This window comes from Balaenoptera ricei, chromosome 3 (assembly GCF_028023285.1).
Source record: "Balaenoptera ricei isolate mBalRic1 chromosome 3, mBalRic1.hap2, whole genome shotgun sequence".
Lineage (NCBI taxonomy): Eukaryota > Metazoa > Chordata > Mammalia > Artiodactyla > Balaenopteridae > Balaenoptera > Balaenoptera ricei.
The window spans coordinates 21,435,540-21,459,353 of record NC_082641.1 but is presented as its reverse complement, the minus strand read 5'-3'; the positions used below and the strand labels follow the sequence as shown (position 1 = coordinate 21,459,353).

The window sequence follows — 23,814 nt, the reverse complement described above, 5'->3', positions numbered from 1 at the left end:
ATAATCAATGCCACATTTGTCAGATATTGTGATACAACAGTGAGATACATAGTAATTATTACAGTATTTATTTGCTGATTTTACAGAGTGAGATAACATCTTGACCAGCTTCACAAAAATAGCATGTACCCAGAAGTGGAACACAGATTTTTTTCCCATCATAACGAGCAGGATACTTATGTTCCATTTCAGAAACACTATGTCTTTAATGAAGATTGAGGAAACATCACTATCATATCAGCACATTTCTAAATGCCCACAACGTAAATATGGAAATACCTTATTGTCTCTGTAATATAACCCTTTTTCAAATGCCTACAGTATTATTATCACGCTTATAGGAAACTGTAATCATATGTTGCTTTTCACTGTAACTATTCTCTCATAGGTATATGTTTTATTTCACCAAAACTACAGGTTATAATACTGATAAAATAATGTGTTGATAGAAAGTTAGAATTGAGAACTATTCTTTCAAAGACTCTGGTGGGCATTGATTTTTTTAAAAAAGAAATAATAATAAATCAAGAGGGCAGGAAGAAACTTTTAGAGGTGATAGATACGTTTACGGTATAGATTGTGGTAATGGTTTTATGGATATATACTTATCTCCAAACTCATCAAGCTGTGTAAACATTAAAAATGTACAACTTTTCGTAATTAATCATATCTCAATAAAGTGGTTAAAAAAATTGTATTTATTCTGTTTATCACTTATGGGCCTTTCTTCCATCTCTTGCATAGTAGAGAGATTAACAGTACCCAAAGAACTTAATAAAACTAATTTAGGAATAAGTAAAGTGCTACAGAACAATTATAAAAAAACTGAAGAACTACTTAGGAAGATTTCCACAAAGAAAAAAACCAGGACAAGATGAATATCTTCCCAGATTTCATCAAACTCTTAAGGAAAAATGATGCCCATTTTATATCATCTTATCTTTCACATAAATCATCCTTTTAAAAGACGTTATTGTTACCTGAAAAGAATAGTACAATGAAAAGAAATTATATAGAACCATCTAACTGATGAAGATGAATTCAAAAGCATTAACCAGAATATTGGCAAAGCAAATCTAGCATTAATATAATTTATTAAGTAATAACCTCCATGGTACTAGTGATTTCCTAATTCTCATGGTGAACTCAGAGAAGTTATTGTATTTCCTTCATAACCTATATTAATGATACATACATTATTTTATGTTTCAAATTTATATTTGAAAAGTTAATAGAGAAAAGATTTGAACATCCTGCTATGAGTAGCTGTCATTTATAGTGCTTGATATGTACCCATTTTTTAGTAAAATAACGTTCAAAAAGATGATCCAAGAGATCAGTGTGTCTTCTAAACTATTAGACAATCTAAAAATCTTATATGATATCATCAAATCAAAACATAAAAAAAATTCAAATAACAGCCATAAACAACAACAACAAAGTGAAGAAAATACAGCAAATATGTTTTATCAAGGGCAATCATACCTGCTTTAGAGAGCTATTTTTCACGCACAAAAAATTAATAAAACAAATACCTAATACACTTATGTATTCATTAAAACTCAAGTTCCAAAATCACTTATTCCTAGTGGCTGGAGGTAATTGGATTCTATTTCTTTTAAATATTAAGTGTAAACAGTGCTTACCAAGAATTTAGGTATATACAAGAATTTTGGAGAACTTTAATATCCACTAGTTCACTAGGGTCACTGTTTAGACATGAATAACTGAAAGACCCACCCAGCAATGACTCATTATATGAAAAAAGCCCAAACAAAGCACAAGCTTGGTTCAAGGAAGGGTGTCAAAGGGGCAGGTGTCAAATGAATGATTCTAAGATGCTCAGTACCTAGTATTCAGATTGTCTTTTCCCTTAGTACACAGTCATTATCAGACCTATGCCTGTGTCTCTTGCTGGTAGAAAGATCTACGATAAAAAGTGAACAAAAGGTAAATTTAGCTTTTTGAATAAAATATTTTGGGGGCAGTGCTATCAAAGATAAAAAAAAATCTGTATTATCAGCCGAAGCTGCAGCAGTGTCTGAAAACTGGATCCTCTACAATGAGCTGGAATTTTGGAGGGAATATAGAGGAATGGTGCCATTCTATAGCAAACATGACTTACACACACTATTGCACTGAGAGCAGCAATGGGTAGTGTGATGAGTCTGAAAAGGAGCAATATATTGAAGGTCAAACCATACCCAAATGGTGATTGATCTTTCTTCAAACTTGATACCTTGTTTGTGGCTCTAATAGCTACTTAGTGTTTGGTAAAAGCTAACTATTTCTACATTCAAAATAATCTAAATGCATAATATTTTTATATACATATTATTATACTATAGGTATATTTTAGCCATCTATAATGGAAACTACAAGAAAATTACTTTTGACTTTACATTTTTACCTTTATTCTTTTTTTAAAAAAAACAGGCTATGCCAGTCAAATGTCAAATAAAAGTGATCTTAAAGTAATTTTGTAGTTTATGAATTTTAGAGTAAATATGTATGTGAGGTATAACTGAATAGTACTTTCACAAATTATATCATTTTCAAGAGCATTTCAGGTATGTATGTGTTTACTCTTATAGCTTCATTTTATAATTATTCTATATTCATCATGAATCATTTAGTAATGATATAACAGCTTTTTGACCAAGACGTTATATATATAATTAATAGAGATATGAAAAAATGTCTCTGCATACTTGGATTATGTCATTTTTATTGTTGTTTTAATCTTTTATGTATAAAATTCTCTCAGTTAATATTCCTTTAAATTAGAGTTTTGAAAGTTTTTTCATCTCAGAACCTTTTTATATTCTTAAAGAGAAAAAAATGATCCCAAAGATGTGATTTTTAATGTGAGATATATATATATATATATATATGATTTGTATTGTATTAATAAATAAACGTGAGAAACTTTTTAAATTTATGATTTAAAAGCTGATCTATGAATCAGTTTTAGAATACCAAAAATAAACCCATTACATACTAATGAAACTGCACTCCTTCTCGTGTGGGACTCAAACCCAGCCAAAACTCAGATTGTGACTCGGACCCACAGGCTGGAACTTAACCCACCCGCACCTCAGATTGGGACTTGAACCCATGATCCCTGACTAGAAGGGGACTTGAACCCACTGTCTTTTGATTAAAACCGCTCACCTCATGTCAGGATTTACTGAAGCTCGGGTTCTTTTGTCTGGTTACCGAAAGAACTCAGTGAGAGGGAAAGCAGCAGGCAAAGGGTGAGTTTATTAGCATAGGATGCTTGTGAGAGATACAAGCGGGCTGGCAAGGGAGCGCAGCAGCCTGGAGAACAAAGAGGGCTACATTTTTATAATCAAAGAAAAAGCGGGGAGGGGAGAAGACCACCTTCTTCCTCATTCTTGGGCAGACGTCAAGGCTTACATCATTAGTCTCTCCTTTGGCCCTATATGGTTTAATGGGGACTGTCATGGTGCTATTTAAATCATACGTATATTAGCAAAAGGGTGGTAATGTATACCAAAATATTGTAATTTATCTCAGATTTTGGTATAATGTCCCCTTTCACCTAGTTTCTTTCCCCTTTCACCTGTATTTTTATCTTGTCTACATCAGAAATGCTACTTTTCCAGGACTAATAACTCTTTGAATTCATGTAACAAGATTCAGACCCCATATGTATTGTCTTGTGTTTTAATTATCAGGACTTGTGACTTGAGTGTATATGGAGCTTGGATGCACCTGGTCTTCTTCAAGGTAGTGTAGATTGTTGTTACATTACTAGATTCTTTTCTCGAGTGGTCATTAGCTTACAACAGTCTCCCAAACTCCCTTAAAATTCCCTTCTGTCCTTAATCCCCTAGTGGGATTTCTAAACTGACTATTTAATTTATCCTACTCTGTCCCTATCACTAACACAACCAACACATTAAAAAAATGATGTTCTCTAAAACAACAATAAATTACTCAGAGAAATGATATTGTTTTATGTTTTTGCACCTATCTTTAAAGTCTACTTTAATAGAAGATAACTTGACTCCTATATCTGTTTCTGCATTCAATTTGTTACAAAATGTTTTTGTCAAAGGATATAAAGGAAATCCAAAAAAGGATGAAATCCAAGAAAGGATTAGCAATTAATTAGCTTCTGAGATCATTGTGGATATTCATCCTGATCCAAGCTAAAACTGTATAAGTGAAATATGAAACCATACCAATGAACTTGTCATACTCTACTGAAATCAATGTCTATGTTGCACTGTAAATGGACCTATTACACAAGTATAATTTTGTCCTTTGTTACTTTGGAAAATATTGCTTCAATAGTTATACAGATCTTCTGAAAGTTGATATCACATTTATTAATATTACCATTTATTTCATGGAAAATTCTTTCAGTGTTGAGGAGCCATCAGTTGACAATTTCTAAAATTCTAATTTTTGCCCCAGAGCATTCATTTTGCTAATAGCAATGATCAGAAAAAGTTGTTTTCCTTCAAGTGAGTGGCTCACTTTGCCTTCTCTGTAAAGTGTTTGCAAAACACCCAGGTCTGAATTACCATGATTTCTTTACAAGATTTTTTTTCAGTAAAAATGGTTTCCCTTGGGGGAAAAAAGTATTTAGTTTAGCTCACAACTCAAATAATCACACATGTAGTTTTTGCTGGAGACAAGAAGCAGATGCCCTTAAAGAGGACTTTCAGAGTTTCTTTGGTGGGGATAATGGCGGACTCCAGGAGAGATCACACCAAGGATTACTTCCCAGACTTCTGCTGCCAGTGTCCTTGTGCCTGCAGTGAGCCACAGCCACTCCTTCCCTCTGCAGGAGACCCTCCGACACTAGCACCCATGTGGTTGACAGGGTCTTGGTGCTCCAGCCGGGGGTCAAGCCTCAGCCTCTTAGATGGGAGAGCTGAATTCAGGACATTGGCCCACCAGAGACCTCCCGGCCCCATGTAACATCAAATGGTGAAAGCTCTCCTAGATATCTCCATCTCACTGCTAGGATCCAGCTCCACTCAAAGACTAGCAAGCTACAACTAGCAAGAGAGGAACACAACCCCACACATTAGCAGAGAGGCTGCCTAGAAGCATAATAAGTTCACAGACACTACAAAACACACCACCAGACACAGTCCTGCCCACCAGAAAGACAAGATCCAGCCTCATCCACAAGAACACAGACACCAGTCCCCTCCAACAGGAAGCCTACACAAGCCACTGAACCAACCTTACCCACTGGGGGCAGACACCAAAAACAACAGGAAATACGAACCTGCAGCCTGAGAAAAGGAGACACAAATGCAGTAAGTTAAGCAAAATTAGAAGACAAAGAAATACACAGCAGATGAAGGAGCAAGTGAAAATCCACCAGACCAAACAAATGAAGAGGAACTAGGCAGTCTACCTAAAAAAGAATTCACAGTAATGATAGTAAAGATGATCCAAAATCTTGGAAATAGAATGGAGAAAATACAAGAAACGTTTAACAAGGACCTAGAAGAACTAAAGAGCAAACAAACCATGATGAACAACACAATAAGTGAAATTAAAAATTCGCTAGAAGGAATCAATAGCAGAATAACTGAGGCAGAAGAACAAATAAGTGACCTGGAAGATAAAATAGTGGAAATAACTACCCCAGAGCAGAATAAAGAAAAAAGAATGAAAAGAATTGAGGACACTCTCAGAGTCCTCTGGGACATTAAACGCACCAACATTCGAATTATAGGGGTCCAGAAGAAGAAGAGAAAAAGAAAGGGTCTGAGAAAATATTTGAAGAGATTATAGTTGAAAACTTCCCTAATATGGGAAAGGAAATAGTCAATCAAGTCCAGGAAGGGCAAAGAGTCCCATACAGGATAAATCCAAGGAGAAACACGCCAAGACACATATTAATCAAACTATCAAAAATTAAATACAAAGAAAAAATATTAAAAGCAGCAAGGGAAAAGCAGCAAATAACCTACAAGGGAATCCCCATAAGGTTAAGAGCTGATCTTTCAGCAGAGATTCTGCAAACCAGAAGGGTGTGGCAGGACATATTTAAAGTGATGAAAGGGATAAAACTACAACAAAGATTACTCTACCTAGCAAGGATCTCATTCAGATTCGACAAAGAAATAAAAACCTTAACAAACAAGCAAAAGTTAAGAGAATTCAGTACCACAAAACCAGCTTTACAACAAATGCTAAAGGAACTTCTCTAGGCAAGAAGCACAAAAGAAGGAAAAGACCTACAAAAACAAGCCAAAAACAATTAAGAAAATGGTAATAAGAATATACATATCTATAATTACCTTAAATGTAAATGGATTAAATGCTCCAACCAAAAGACATAGACTGGCTGAATGGATACAAAAACAAGACCTGTATATGTGCTGTCTACAAGAGACCCACCTCAGACCTAGGGACACATACAGACTGATAGAAAAGGATATTCCATGGAAATAGAAATCAAAGAAAGCTGGAGTAGCAATTCTCATGTCACACAAAATAGACTTTAAAATAAAGACTATTATAAGAGACAAAGAAGGACACTAGATAATGATCAAGGGATCAATCCAAGAAGAAGATATATCAATTGTAAATATTTATGCACCCAACATAGGAGCACCTCAATACATAAGGCAAATGCTAACAGCCATAAAATGGGAAATCGACAGTAACACAATCATAGTAGGGGACTTTAACACCCCACTTTCACCAATGAACAGAACATCCAAAATGAAAATAATTAAGGAAACACAAGCTTTAAATGACACATTAAACATGGTGGACTTAATTGATATTTATAGGACATTCCATCCAAAAACAACAGAATGCACTTTCTTCTCAAGTGCTCATGGAACATTCTCCAGGATAGATCATATCTTGGGTCACAAATCAAGCCTTGGGAAATTTAAGAAAATTGAAATCATATCATGTATCTTTTACAACTACAACGCTATGAGACTAGGTATCAAGTACAGGAAAATATCTGTAAAAAATACAAACACATGGGGGCTAAACAATATGCTACTAAATAACCAAGAGATCACTGAAGAAATCAAAGAGGAAATAAAAAAATACCTAGAAACAAATGACAATGAAAACACAATGGCCCAAAACCTGTAGGATGCAGCAAAATCAGTTCTAAGAGGGAAGTTTATAGCAATACAATGCTACCTCAAGAAACAAGAAAAATCTCAAATAAACAACCTAACCTTAAACCTAAAGCAATTAGAGAAAGAAGAACAAAAAAACCCCAAAGTTAGCAGAAGGAAATAAATCATAAAGATCAGATCAGAAATAAATGAAAAAGAAATGAAGGAAACGATAGCAAAGATCAATAAAACTAAAAGCTGGTTTTTGAGAAGATAAACAAAATGGATAAACCATTAGCCAGATTCATCAAGAAAAAAAGGGAGAAGACTCAAATAAATGGAATTTAAAATGAAAAAGGAGAAGTAAAGAGTGACACTGCAGAAATACAAAGGATCATGAGAGATTACTACAAGCAACTATATGCCAATAAAATGGACAACCTGGAAGAAATGGACAAATTCTTAGAAAAGCACAACCTTCCAAGACTGAACCAGGAAGAAATAGAAACTAAAAAGAGACCAATTACAAGCACTGAAACGGAAACTGTGATTAAAAATCTTCCTTGTTGTTTGTTACAAAATCCCAGGACCGGAAGGCTTCAGAGGCGAATACTATTAAATATTTAGAGAAGAGCTAACACCTATCCTTCTCAAACTCTTCCAAAATATGGCAGAGGGAGGAACACTTCCAAACTCATCCTACAAGGCCAACATCACTCTGATACCAAAACCAGACAAAGACGTCAAAAAACAAGAAAACTACAGGCCAATATCACTAATGAACATAGATGCAAAAATCCTCAACAAAATACTAGCAAACAGAATCCAACAGCACTTTAAAGGGATCATATACCATGATCAAGTGGGCTTTATCCCAGGAATGCAAGGATTTTTCAATATATGCAAATCACTCAATGTGATACACCATATTAACATACCGAAGGATAAAAACCATATGATCATCTCAATAGATGCAGAAAAAGCTTTTGACAAAATTCAACACCCACTTATGATAAAAACCGTCCAGAAAGTAAGCATGCAGGGAACTTACCTCAACATAATAAAGGCCATATATGACAAATCCACAGCCAGCATTGTTCTCAATGGTGAAGAGGTGAAACAATTTCCACTAAGATCCGGAACAAGACAAGCTTGCCCACTCCCACCACTATTATTCAAAATAGTTTTGGAAGTTTTAGCCACAGCAATCAGAGAGGAAAAAGAAATAAAAGGAATCCAAATCAGAAAAAGAAGTAAAACTGTCACTGTTTGCAGATGACTTGATACTATACATAGAGAATCCTAAAGATGCTACCAGAAAACTACTAGGACTAATCAATGAATTTGGTAAAGTAGCAGGATACAAAATTAATGCACAGAAATCTCTTGCATTCCTATACACTAATGATGAAAAATCTGAAGGAGAAATTAAGGAAACACTCCCATTTACCACTGCAACAAAAAGAATAAAATACCTAGGAATAAACCTACCTAAGGAGACAAAAGACCTGTATGCAGAAAACTATAAGACACTGATGAAAGAAATTAAAGATGATACAAACAGATGGAGAGATATACCACATTCTTGGATTGGAAGAATCAATATTGTGAAAATGACTATACTACCCAAAGCAATCTACAGATTCAATGCAATCTCTATCAAACTACCAATGGCATTTTTCACAGAACTCGAACAAAAAATTTCACAATTTGTATGGAAACACAAAAGACCCTGACTAGCCAAAGCAATCTTAAGAAAGAAAAACAGAGCTGGAGGAATCAGGCTCCCTGACTTTAGACTATACTACAAAGCTACAGTAATCAAGACAGCATGGTACTGACACAAAAACTGAAATATAGATCAATGGAACAGGTTAGAAAGCCCAAAGATAAACCCACACACATATGATCAGTTATCTTTGATAAAGGAGGCAAGAACATACAATGGAAAAAAGACAGCCTCTTCAATAAGTGGTGCTTGGAAAACTGGACAGCTACATGTAAAAGAATGAAATTAGAACACTCCCTAGCACCATACACAAAAATGAAATCAAAATGGATTAAAGACCCATATGTAAGGCCGGACACTATCAAACTCTTAGAGGAAAACATAGGCAGAACACTCTATGACATAAATCACAGCAAGATCCTTTTTGACCCACCTCCTAGAGAAATGGAAATAAAAATAAACAAATGGGACCTAATGAAACTCAAAAGCTTTTGCACAGCAAAGGGAACCATAAACAAGACAAAAAGACAACCCTCAGAATGGGAGAAAATATTTACAAATGAAGCAACTGACAAAGGATTAATCTCCAAAATATACAAGCAGCTCATGCAGCTCTATATCAAAAAAACAAACAACCCAATCCAAAAATGGACAGAAGGCCTAAATAGACATTTCTCCAAAGAAGTTTTGCAGATTGCCAACAAACACATGAAAGGATGTTCAACATCACTAATCATTAGAGAAATGTAAATCAAAACTACAATGAGGTATCACCACACACCAGTCAGGATGGCCATCATCAAAAAATCTACAAACATTAAATGCTGGAGAGGGTGTGGAGAAAAGGGAACCCTCTTGCACTGTTCGTGGGAATGTAAATTGATACAGCCACTATGGAGAACAGTATGGACTTTCCTTAAAAAACTAAAAATAGAACTACCATATGACCCAGTAATCCCACTACTGGGCATATACCCTGAGAAAACCATAATTCGAAAACAGTCATGTACCACATTGTTCATTGCAGCTCTATTTACGATAGCCAGGGCGTGGAATCAACCTAAGTGTCCATCGACAGATGAATGGATAAAGAAGATGTGACACATATACACAATGGAATATTACTTAGCCATAAAAGGAAATGAAATTGAGTTATTTGTAGTGATGTGGATGGACCTAGAGACTGTCATGTAGAGTGAAGTAAGTCAGAAAGAGAAAAACAAACACTGTATGCTAACATGTATATATGGAATCTCAAAAAAAAAAAAAAAGGTTCTGAAGAACCTAGGAGCAGGATAGGAATAAAGACGCAGACGTAGAGAATGGACTTGAGGACGCGGGGGGGGGGGGGGGGGGGGGGAGTGTAAGCTGGGACGAACTGAGAGAGTGACATGGACATATATACACTACCAAATGTAAAATAGATAGCTACTGGGAAGCAGCTGCATAGCACAGGGAGATCAGCTCCGTGCTTTTTGTCCACCTACAGGGGTGGGGTAGGATTGTGGGAGGGAGACGCAAGATGGAGGAGATATGGGGATATATGTATACATATAGCTGACGCACTTTGTTATACAGCAGAAACTAACACACCATTGTAAAGCAATTATACTCCAATAAAGACGTTAAACAAAAAAGAGAACTTTCATTCATTGTAGCATTATTCATGATAGACAAGATATGAAAACAAGCCAAATGTTCATCAACAGACAAATGGATAAAGAAAATGTGGTATGCACATACAATAGAATATCATTCTGCCTTAAAAACGAAAAAAAAAAATCCTGGCTCTACCTGTAAAGCATTATGCTAAATGAATTAAGTCAGTCAGAGAAGGACAAATACTGCATTATTTCACTTACATGAGTTATCTAAAATAGTCAAACTTGTAGGAGCAGAAAATAAATGATGGTTGCCAAGGCATGGGGAAGGGAAAATAAGAATTATTGTCCAGGGGGTATAAAGTTACAGTTATACAAGATGGATAAGTTCTAGACATCTGGGGTACAGCATAGTGCCTGCAATTAACAAATGGTGGAGTAGTTTGATCAAACACTTAAAAATTTGTTAAGAGGGTAGATTTCATATTAAGTATTCTTAACATACACACAGAACATGAGGAAACTTTTGGAGGTGATGTGCATGTTTATTTCCTTAATCTTTGTGATACACACATACACGGTGTATGAATGTAATCAAATTGATCAAATTGTAGACATTAAATTTGTGCTGTTTTTTGTACATCATTTATACCTCAATATAGCTATATTAGAAAGCAATTTGGAAAGATGTGTACTCAGGGTCAAGATATAAGTTAAAAATTGTAAGATGCTTCAGGGACATTTTCATGTATCTTTTGTAAAGGTATAATAATATTTGACTTTTAAAGCACAAATCATGTCTATGTTTAATAGCGAGGACTCTGATTTTATCTTTCTTCAGCAACTTTATACATAGATGCTACAAATGTGAGTTGAGAAACCAAGTCGTCTAATCTCCCTTTCTAAGCCAAACATCTATTCTTAACTGCAAGAAAATATATTCTAACTAAAATTCTAAAAAATAAGCTTCAGATACCTAAAAGTTCCCTCAATTTTTAAAAAATATTGCAAAGCAAGAAAACTATGTATTGTTTGTGTTTCTGCATAAATGCAGAAAAATTGGGGGTTTCCAAATAATGATGAATTATTGGAAAATAATATTACAGAGATCATGCTAGTTATAATTGCACATAGCTAGTAAGAGTATGGTATGAACTCTGAAAAAAAATATATATATATATATTTCTACCTACGTATCATCTATCTATGCATTGTCTACTTCAGAATATTCTAGGAAACATAAGAATATACTGTATACAATTCCATTCACATCCATTAGTCATGAGAGCAATTACCCCATCAAAGTCATGTAGCATTTATATAGCTCCACTCTACAATTATGAGAGAATATTGGTGAAAACAAAAAATAATGTTTTAGTGTTATTTTAGAAATACATTTGACCTCAGGTGTCTCTGAAAGAATTCTGCATCAGAATTGTGAACCACTAATTTATGGAAAGGTTTCCATTCCCAGAACATTTATATTTATTTTAATTTCTAGGAAATGGTTCACTTTGCCAGCTTCCTTTTCCCTTCTATGATATGTATATGTGTGAAGTGAATATAAGTAAAGAAAAAGATAAACATGTTGAACTCTTTCATACCAAGGAAGTCTGCAAGCATAACATATTTTCTAACTCAGGTACAAAATCACCGAGACTTTGGTTTTATATTTTTACTGATAATAAAATTACACTTTGAATATTTCAAGTATGATTATTTTCTTCTAAGTTTTCAATTCACTTTTCAAATTACTTTAAGTATTTATTGTTTCTTTTCTGAAATTAGAGTGTAAATTGTGTGTTCCATTCATTGTAGAAAAATTGAAAAAGAGTGTAAAGAATATTAAAATTATCTGAAGACTTGGTATACTCAAAGACTCACACTGTTTTATGAATACCCTTACCATTATAATAATATTATATTATTTATAGAACATACAAGAATAACCTCCATTTTAAAGTACTGTTATATTCTAGGGGTGTGTGTGTGTAGGTTTGTGTGTGTATGAATGTCTGAGTATGTGGATATTCTCTTACATTTGTATTCAACAAAATGCTCTACAACTAGGTTTTCTATGATTTTCATTGATCTAATAGGTTTATTTTTTGTTCTAGTACACCATTGCTTTACCTTTTATAAAGAAATAATGTATTTAAACATAAGATAGTAAAACTAGCCTGCCTTTTTTCAAATATGTTTGACATCTACTATTTCTTTTGTGTTTGTATTGAAATTTTGGAGTAACTTTATGTAATTGAAAAACAGGCTTATGGTGATAGAGTATATTTAAATAGAAATCTTATTCAGAATCATTTATAGTATTGATTTAGACAAATATTCAATCATATTGTGTATTATATTTTGATCAGTATTGAATATTTATAATAGAATTAACTTCTAGGAAACTTTTAGGAAATAACGTGTCATTTGGGTTATTTGGTGAAATGGAATATTCATTCTATTTTAGTTTCTATCTTGTTCTAAACACATATAAGTTCTATCCTATTATCATTGATATATATGAGAGTTACTGACTTCTATCATTTTATGTTGTAGCAGAGTAGTGTGTCCAACTCTTATTGTATATGTTCTAATGATACGTTAGCTTCCTGTAATCTTTCCAAGAAGAAAGTCGTATCCTCTGTTAATTAGAGCAACTAGCCAGAATCTATCAGTCTTTTCCATTGTTCTTCCTCTTCTTGCAGGACATCATTAAATAACTGTGGTGGGCATTCCCTTCTTATTTTCAATTTTTCAGTAAACTGCTGCTAGTGATTTACCATTAAGTATGTTACTGCTTAATAGGTTGATTTAATCATCATGTTCAAGATTCTCTTTTATCTCAAATTATGGTATTTTCTTTTCTAAAATAACCCATTCCTTTATGTTTGAATATCTTTTCAGAAGTTCCCTGGTGATATGTATCATACAATTAATTTTCAGATAAAGTGAGATTAGCCATAGTGTTGTATTTCCCAAAGGACAGCATGTGAAGCCTGAACTTGACTTAGATTTAACTTCTAGTATTACAGTGGGATCCTTTATTAAACTATAATTGTTGGGCAGGTTTAGATGCAGCCAATTAAGTTTGTACCTTTTAGCATTGTCCAGACATGCACTATTAAGATACTACTAAAATCACTATACTACTGCTTCATTTTCTAATTCTCAGAGTTGATAAAATACATGAGAAAATGTAATCCTTTGATACCCTGCTCCTAGGAATCTTCCTCTTTGTGCTGCTACCTCTTAATTTAATTAATATTTCTATAAATCTCACCATCCCCTACCTCTGCTTTGCATTCTTTTCCTTGGAAATTTCCATTTCTGAATAGGTTAATTTAAAATGATTTCAGTCACTATTCATTGTTTACTATTATTCAATAACTTTCAGGGAAGAAATAGCATCTGAGTGACTGAAAATCAACTTACGTTGCCAAAAGATGGCCACTTAAATTTTTGGTTAGTATAATTTTATTCTTTTTGGTTAGAAGACTGAATGGTGAGGTGTAAATCATGACTCTTTCCCTTGTTTCAGTTAAATTCAATGTGTTCAAAATTACGTGCCATGAAATAAAATATGGATAGTTTAATGTTTTCCTCTAGTCATCTCTATAGTAGACTGTTTACAAAAATGACTTTAATTATCCTGCTCTCTGTAATCATGTCCTCGCAAATTGATTTTGCAATGCTTTTCATCGAGAAAAGGAGTCTCCTCCACTCTTTGAATCTAAGTTGACCTTATGATTTACTTTAGTTAGTATATTACAAAGTTTCAGGTTTCTAGTTCTAAGCCGTAGCCTTCAATATCTGAGTGCTTCAAGCCTCCCTTTTGGGTCTCTTCCACTACTATGGAACAAATGCTGGAGGAGAGCTCAGTTTTCCAGACATCCATTCTAGATCAGCAGTCAACAGAGCTGCCTACAGGTAGCCACAGACACATGAGGGATCAGAGCTGAAACCAGAAAAACCTACTCAATCTATCATTGTAATAATGAGTCTGACCCTGTTTGATATTTGGCTGCTGACAACTTCTGGGCCTTACCTCTTCCTCTTTCCCTTCTGTCTCAAATCTCAGAAAGCTGATAAGAATATCTGTGTACTCCCTCTTGTGGTGCTCACAGAATTTAAAACCGTATAAGCCCTTTGCTGCACACAAGAGCCACACCCTGGTGCCACTCCCTAACCACTATGAAAACCCAAGCCAGTCTCCTTTCCATGCACTCTCCAGGCATTTTTAGGCCAGCTTGGAAACCTGGCCTAAAATATCTCATTATATAAAATATCTCATTATATAAGTAATAAACTTTTGTATGTCCTCTTTTTCTGTGTGTGCGATCATCTGTCTTGACATTTGGGGGTGGGAAGAGCTGGCATATCCTGTTTCTGAAGAATGCCTAAAACAGCCATAGACTTACGAGTCATATAATTAGTATTGTTTTAAGCCATTGAAGTTTACAGGTATCATTATGATTTATATTTAAGAAAGATTATATTTAGAAGCATATAGGATATTTTTGTTTTTATTTTCAGAGTTGTGGTGTATTTCTGTACATGAGCATGGATTATCTTTAAGAGTGTCTTATAAGCATTTTAAAATAACAATGAGGGACACTTCATGAATGGCCATCAACCCAATGTCACTTTTAGTGAGAAATCTAAAATGAAAAACTAAGGAGCTCTATTATTTATCTCTTGTTACAATAGTTATTTATTACTTCACAGTTTTCTATGGATCAGAAGTCAGGCATTGGTTTATCTGGGTCTTTTGCTTAGGACCTCACAAGACTTCAATAAACATGTAGGATAGGGCTGAAGTCTCATTTGAATTTTGACTAGGGATGGATCCACTTTCAAACTCACTCAAATTTTTAGCAGAGTTCAGTTCTTTGCATCTTTAGAATTGAGGACTCAATCATCTTTCTGTCTGTCAGGCAATGACTTCCCTCAGTGACTAGAGGCGTCTCACAGTTACTTGCCAAGAGGGTTTCCAAAAATGGCTGCTTGCTTGTTCAAACTCAGCAAGGAAGAGAGAGAGAAACTCCATCAAGATGGGTTCTCCAATTTTATGAAATGCAATCATTTAGTAGCAAAAACATAATCATATATATCCTGACATGATTCTCATTTTCTGTTGATTAGAAGCAAGTCACATGTTCTACAGACATTCGAAAGAGATCACATAAAGGCATGAATATCAGAAAATAGAGATCATGAGGGTCATCCTGAGAGTCTGGTTGCAAAAGGACAAATTTTCTGCAAATCCATTTGTTCACTTAAGCTAATATATTATTTCTAGCACAAAGGGAATTATTGAAACTTGATTAGATAATAGTTTTTTCTAATTATGTAATGGCTAGAATTATTTATTTTATTTTTTGTTTGTTTGTTTGATTATAGTACCATGGAAACTTCGATTACAGTTAAAGTTTTGGTTAATGCTTACCTGGTTTCAGTTTCAGCTTTGAAACATGACCTCTTTTAACCATAAAAAATTATTTACTAATTCTAAATGTCTGTTTCTTTGGCTGAAAAATAGTGCTAACAATGATGCCTGCTTCATAGCATACCATGAAGCTATCTTAGCTTTATTTTCAAAACAAAGCAAATTTGCAAAAAATGTTTATTACTATTTTTACATTACTCTTTTGGCATTTAACTTTGTTTTGGCCTTCATATTATGAAGTCATATATGAAAGTGAATTTGGGGGCAGCAATTGTTAGGAATAGTGACACTGGAAACATACCTAGAAGCATGCAGATAAGATCACGGCCTGTGCTTTGTTTTTTATATATATATATATCAATAACCAATGTTAATGTGATACTGAATAAGTAAGCTTTATAATACAGTATACAAAGTTATTAATAGATAATACAATAAAATGATATTTAGGAAATCCAAATTTTTACATTTGTACTAGTTCTAAGTGAAATAACTAATTAGGCTTTTTTCTTGTTCCTTTGAAGAAAATACCTTTAACCTAAACTCATTTGGTAAATAAAAATATCTGGTCTGAAGCCCTGTAATTAATATTATATAATTTGTGTGTATTAAAGATCCAGTTTTTATTTATTACTCTTGATACAAGCTGTTTCTAAGTTTATTTAATGTGTTTATGCTTTCTTATGACTTTTAATTTGAATAAAATAGAACCATATGTTTTATTTTTACACTACTTTATATAACTAATAATGTACTGGGAAATGTGCCTCTAATATATTAAATCAATATTTAGAGTGATTCAAATTAGATGACTGAAACATTTAACTATAATATTGAAAAATACAGTACATAGAATTTCTAAGTATTGTGAAAAGTTTGATAATTTTATGGTGAAAAGGAGAAATAAAGTCAGTCAGATATTAAGAAATAATAAGACAAAATTAGAAAGTTTTCTAAGACTAAAGAAAATAAAACATTATGACTGGAGTAAAGGCATTTTCAGGAAATAACTGAAGGGAATATAAACATAAATTACAGAACTAGAACTAGATACTTGAGATGGAGAAATGTGAAAAATAAAAAATCTGTTTGTTTTGAATTTGATAAGCACCACTTACCACACCTTCCTCTTCTTACCGTTTATGCTATATGATGGTTAATTTTATGTGCCAGCTTGACTAAGCTATAGCACCCAGTGATTTAATTAAACACTAAGTGTTGCTGTGAAGGCATTTTGCAATGGGATTAACATCTACCTCTACAAGTGACTTTAAGCAAAGTAGATTACCTTTGATAATGTGAGTGAGCCTCACCCAACCATATGAAAGCCTTAAGAGCAAAAACTGAGTTTTCCAGAAGAAATTCTTACTCATGACTATAATGTCAGCTCCTGCCAAGTTTCCAGCCTGCCAAGCTACCTAATTTTAGACTCAGGACTCCAACATCAATCCCTGCCTGAGTTTTGAGATTGCTGGCCTGATTTATGAATTTTGTACTTACCAGCCCTAACAATCACATGAGCCAATCCTTAAAACAGAAAAAAAACTCTTAATACATACACATATAAATACATATATGTGTATATATGTGTGCATAGATCTAGACATAGATCGACAGATATAGATATAGATATAGATATAGATATAGATACATATATAGATATATCATATTGGTTCTCTGGAGCACCCTGCTTAATACTGGCATCAATTCTAAACCAACTACTCATTTTTTCCAAATAAACTCCAAACCTTTTTTATCTCCACTGACTTTTATTTTTTATTACTACTTCTTGTTTGAGGTTCCACTCCATCTTTATAATTATTTATTTTCACTTTGCTCATATGGATTGCCACCCCACTGTAATTTGGTGCTTTTTAGGAAACCTAGATTTCATAGCCCCACCTTTGGGCTAGAATCCATGGGAGAATCCTAAAGTCAAAACTTCCCAACTCTCTGATCATTCCTCAAATCAGAATATTCTAGTACTGCCCCCAAGCCAGTTTCTTTTGATCTACCCCCTATTTATTTGATATCACCCTATACGCATCCTTCATAACATTTCCCAGAATTTGTAATTGTGAGTAATTGCATATTTTTAAAGTTTAGTATTTGACTCCACTAACCAGGCAATAATATCCATGAGCTAAAGATTCTTTTTTTTGTGACTGTGTGCCCTGTTCCTGTAGGGTTTGGACATTAGGTTGATGAAAATATTTTTACTGAAAGAGCAACAAGAATGTGTTTCATTGATAGAGAAATGTTGTGATTTTTCCTTTCCCCTTCAGTAGAATCTTCCTTGATTAAAAACACTGCTGTACTGAAATGTTACATTTCCTGGGTGATTGAAAAGAAGTAAGAAAGGGCAAATGTATTTAAAAAAAAAAAAAAGTGGTTTTGTTTTGCTTGCCTTAGCCAAGTCTCAGCAGTAGGTGTAGTTTGTTTGCATGATCCCTAATTAACATGACACCAGCTCTTGGGAGAAGGTCTTCCCCACACCAAAGAGAAGAATAGCTCAAAAATATCAGCAAGGGAAACAGGAGGTGTTTACCCAATGTTAGTTAGTGGTATGCATATGTGACTGCAGCTCCATTGGGCTCTCTGAGGCTGGTTGGATCTTGGTCAGCATCCTACCTTTGTCTCTAATGGTCATTCCTTATCACCATGTGAAACCCTATTGCTTGCAGCTCCTTGGCCCAAACTAATGTCATGATTCATGTCTTTCTCTTCACAACTCGCAGTCCACAAATTCATCATCTTATCTCCAATGGGGCTGAAGGATTAGCTGATGACATTATTTTCTTTCAGAAAGAATATGTGTCATTTTTTTAATCACATGACATTTTATTTTTGATTTTCAAGAGTCTATTTTTCGATACTCAAGTTATTCGTATTTAAAGCTTTCACTTCTGCGTTCTCAGTAAGTCAACCATAATACACCTAGAGGTAACGTGGGTAGAACGGCATTTATGTGAATGTTCAAAAAGAGTAACATAAACATGAACATTTCAGGATACAGTCCTGTTACAAATGGATGAATGAATACATGATTGGATGGGTGGGTGGATGACTGAGAAGATCATAATGAAACACAAGTGTCACACAAACACAGCATATGTTCAAAATACAATTTGATACTGAATAATCAATAGGCAATGTGGAAATCAAAGTTTGTTTTTCTTATGTTAATAGTATTAAAACATTTTGACTCTCTGATGGATATTTGTTGAGAGTTTTGGGGAAATCATGTTTTTCATCCATTTCCCTACTGTTCTGCAATTTATTCAGATTTTGAAGTTTATCCATCTATTTCTGTTTACACTCCAAGAAAGATATTTCACTTGATTAAATAACTTGCTCAATGTTTTACAAAAAATAAGAGACAAATTTGGTCTGGGAGCACAGGGCCTTGACTCTGTTGTTCTTTTCTTTCCTTTGTTCCAGGCTGTCACATTTACATATTTCTGAAGTAAAATTAAGTAATCAGAAATAGTGGAAACTGTCAATACTTTGGTTTTGAATCAAAGGCATAAATAGAGATATGGTCTGACACAATTTAAAATGTTTTATGGTTTTATTTTTTGATTCATTTCATAATATCTTCCCTAATGATATTTTGAACAGACTAAAATTTATCAAAATAATTATATTCCTAACCTATTTTACTGGATTATGTGACTAAACAGATTTGCAATACCTTTATTTATTACAGTTGCAATTAAACTGCTTTCATTTATGAATGCATCAAAATATACTTTCTTTAGTTATAAAGTACATGATTTCACAATTTACTATAACCATTTGATATTTTTATAACAGAATTGGTGAGTAATGAAACACTTTAATAATTATAGAATTTACAATGGTTAAACTGCACAATATACTCGCTACTATTTTGAAAAGACATAGGAATAATTTGCATAATTTACACTCATATGATTCACTTCTAAGTGTAATGTGATGCACAGTACTAAGCTGATTAATCTTTCCTTGGTTTACTATGAAGAATGTGGTCAGAGTTTTAGTGAATTAATTTGACCACCATTATGTGTAATGGGCTGAAGTTACATTAATCTACTAAGTGATATACCCATCAAAGCTTATGAAGAACTAATTCATCTGAATAGGAACTAACAATATGGATTATATTTTCAACACAAGGAAAGAACACTATGCATGGTTTTGTAACTTAAAATTAAACTTTAGCCTATGTAAAAAGATACATATTTATTTTTTCAAAATACCAGTTAATTTTTCATAGGGTGATGGTAGTTGAAGAAATGTGGTGGGTAGCATTTGTTAGAGGGAGTACATAATTATATTAACCCAAGTGTAACAAATGTCTAAAATGTACTATTATTAATTTTAATGCATAATAAAATATAAATTACAACTCCATGAAGAGAATTAAAACTGAAGATTATAAAAGATCATTATAGATTCAATTTGGTAACTCTTTCAGATTCATTAATAATCCTCCAAGTGAGAAATCATCAGCACTGGGAATGTACCCTTAGCCAGAAAAATCAGTTAAATTTTCTACCTTAGTTCTTAACTTTCTTTAATATAAGTACATACAAACACACACACGTACACATCCTATGCACATACACACCATACACACACAAACACCCCATATAATTTACTTAACATAAATAATATTTTAAAAGAATATATAAATTAAATATAAAATTATTTCTGATACTCTAGAATCAGTATGCATTTTTTTAATTCAATGGTTATTTAAATAATTTTTAGAACTTTTAAATCTATGACATGTGTTATGGACTGAATGTTGTATCTCCTCAAAAATTTTCTGTTGAAATTCTAATCTCTAATGTGATGATGTTAGGAGGTGGAGCCTTTGGGAAATGATTGTCTTGAGGGTAGAATCCTCATGAATGGGATTAATGACTTTATGTCCTTTCTGCCATATGAGGACACAGCAAGAAAACAGTTGTCTACGAACCAGGAAGGGGGCCCTCACCAGACATCAAGTCAGCAGGTGCCTTATTCTTGCCCTTCTCAACCTCCAGAACTATATGAAATAAATGTTCTTTAAGTCACACAGTCTATGGCAGTTTATTATAGAAACCTGAATGGACTAAAATAGCATATATTTGAAAAATATGATCAGTGAGAAATGTATGGTTTAAGTTTGAATGAGTTTGATTATTATGAAAAGATATTTGTTATAATGCCACTTGAATGCAGAGTATACAGATCTGATACAATTGTTTAGAGTCAAATATTAAGGCATCAAACATTGAGGCATGTCCCTCAATTTATGCCAAAACAAATTCAGTTTTAAAACACTAATATTGAAATAATTTGAAGACATATTAAAACATACAATCCAAGGAAAGAATGAAGCTTGACAGATTTACTGCAGAGAAATTGAAAGATTCTGTGTCACAAAGACCATGAATAAAGCTAAAAGCAAATAATAAAATCAGGAAGATACTTGATTGTTTATATTTCTGCATAATCTTTATTAAATTATAAAAAAGTAAATATGAATTTGGAATTGAATAACAGTCTCCATACACTTCAAATATGATAATTTGCCAGCTTCCTCTTACTTTCCCACCAAGAAAATCCACTTTCAGGGCCTGAGATTTATTTTTCTGCCTCCTTCTCTCTCTTTTTCTCTCTCTCCTTCACTCTTCACAGACATATATATATATTTTTTTCACAAATATATAATTATATGTATAAAGTATTACCCTTCCAACTTGTTTCTTTGTGCCACTGGGAAAAAATATCTTAGACATTTATTTGTGTCCACAGATATGGATAAAAACTGCTATTTATGGCTGCATAATTCTCCATATATCCTAACATATGTGGAACAAATTATTATGTATGGCTGTATAGTCATCTGTTCACTGTAATTTAGTCAAATTTTGCCCTGTTGATGGACATCCACATTTTTTCTAGGTTGAATGTAATTTTATGACTTCTGAGCTCTGTGAGGCCCATCCTAGAATCATCCGGTTTCCTGAAAGGAGAGCTCCTTTTGTAAAGGGTCTGTGGCTCGTTTGCATACTGAAGCTTTGGCCCGGGGTTCTGTGATTGGCTTTGTCCTGCTTCTGCCACATCTCTGCCTCAGATCCCCAGACCATGCGACAGCTCTGCCTCCCGAAGCAGAGTTATCTTCCTCAACTTCAGCCCATCATTCCCTAATTCATTTCTTGTTTTTGTGCTACACAACTTCTGCGACTTTTGCTATGTTCTTTGTATTGTAGAATACGTGTATTGTGCTGACCATTAACGTGCTCTACTTTCCCTGACTCTTTGAAATTCTGATCCCTCATTACCAGTAAAATAAACTGCAGTAAGGACTGAACCCAAAGACTGCAGGATTATTTTTTCCATCATGAAACTGTCTACTACCATCACCAACCCCCCCTGCTGTATACATAAAAAGACAGAGTTATGCGATGCACACACACAAGACCTACATGCACAGAATATCTGTAACAAGCTAAGGAGAAATGATCTAGTAGGAATGGGGCAGAGGGAGGATAGGAAACCTATAATAAAGGTATATATGCAGAAGTACACTGTAGTAACTCAGAATATATAGTACAAAGTAATTAGCAAGCAGCAACGTTCTCCAAAGATACTTTATTCACAGATTTGAAAGACTGGAAAAATGAATCAATTGTCGATATCGGAAGTAATTACATGGGTGGGCCCTCCCACGTCTGTTGTGCTGGGGAAGATGTAGCAGCCTCTTCTCCGAGCCACCCCTTTGCCTCCCAACTTCTCTGGGGCCCTCGGCCGCCCGACCAGGGGCCCCAGGGCCGCGGGCTCAGCCGAAGACCACGGGCTCTGTGTCAAACCAGCAGTTTGCGGGTTTGCGCAGTTTGCGCCGCACCCGAGGCGGCGCCGGAGGAGCCGCAGCTGCCGCACGGTGCCCGCGCCTCTAAGTGGCTCACTGTGCGCATGGGGTTCGGCTTCCCGTCCGTGACCTCCCGTGCTGGGGTCGCGCTCAACACCCCGCCCCCCGGCCCGTGGATGTGTTTGTGCACCAGAGTAAGCTGCACACGGAGGGCTTCCGGAGCCTAAAGGAGGGTGAGGCCGTGGAGTCCACCTTTAAGAGGTCTGGCAAGGGCCTGGGATCTCTCCGAATCACCGGCCCTGGTGGGGTGTTCCGTATTGGGAGCGAGAGGCGGCCCAAAGGGAAGAGCATACAGAAAAGCAGATCAAAGGGAGACAGGTGCTACAACTGTGGAGGTCTAACCATCATGCCAAGGGATGCAGACAGCCACCCCATCCCAGAAAGTGCCACTTCTGCTAGAGCATCCACCATTTGGTGGCCTCGTGGCCACTGAAGGTCCAGCAGGCTCCCAGCTCACAGGGAAAGCCAGCCTACTTTCGGGAGGAGGAAGAAGAGATCCATAGCCCTGCCATGCTCCCAGAGGCACAGAGTTGAGCCACAGTGGATGGGGGCTATCCTTTTGTGATCAGGAAGTTTTGAGGAGCAGGCATCAATCGGCAGAGTAGAGACATGGGGACAGCGTGGGTAGGGGACAGCTGGCACTGTCATATATCTCAGGCCGGGGTCCACAACATCCCCCACTTCCCTCCTGGTGGGGAGAGGGGTGAGGCAAAGGAACTCCAGTCATGCTCTATCCAAATGCACATGAGGGCTCTGGGGGGGTAACCCTACCTACATGCTTTATCTGAGTCTCCACCCGCAGAATCTTCAGCTTTTGAAAGTGGCCTGGATAGAGAAGTTGTTTTACTCTTAAAGAAGGATTTGGAAGAATATTTCCCAGCCAGAGTGAAAAGATTAAGCATGAGACCAGATTGATGGGCCCAACCCACAAGCCATTACATTCTGTGGGAGGGAATATCTCAGGCGTAAGGCAGGGTTTTCCACATCTTGTCTCCTCATAACCCCCTCTTGGGATAAAGTGCTGAGAACTGTCCCAAGCAGTGGGTTGT

At 35.0% G+C, this 23,814-nt stretch overlaps 1 pseudogene; it reads left to right on the top strand.

The window, feature by feature from the left end:
- LOC132362793 (protein lin-28 homolog A-like) overlaps positions 1 to 23,299 on the top strand; it is a 34,169-nt pseudogene extending 10,870 nt beyond the window's left edge.
- The last annotated feature ends 515 nt before the right edge of the window (positions 23,300 to 23,814 follow it).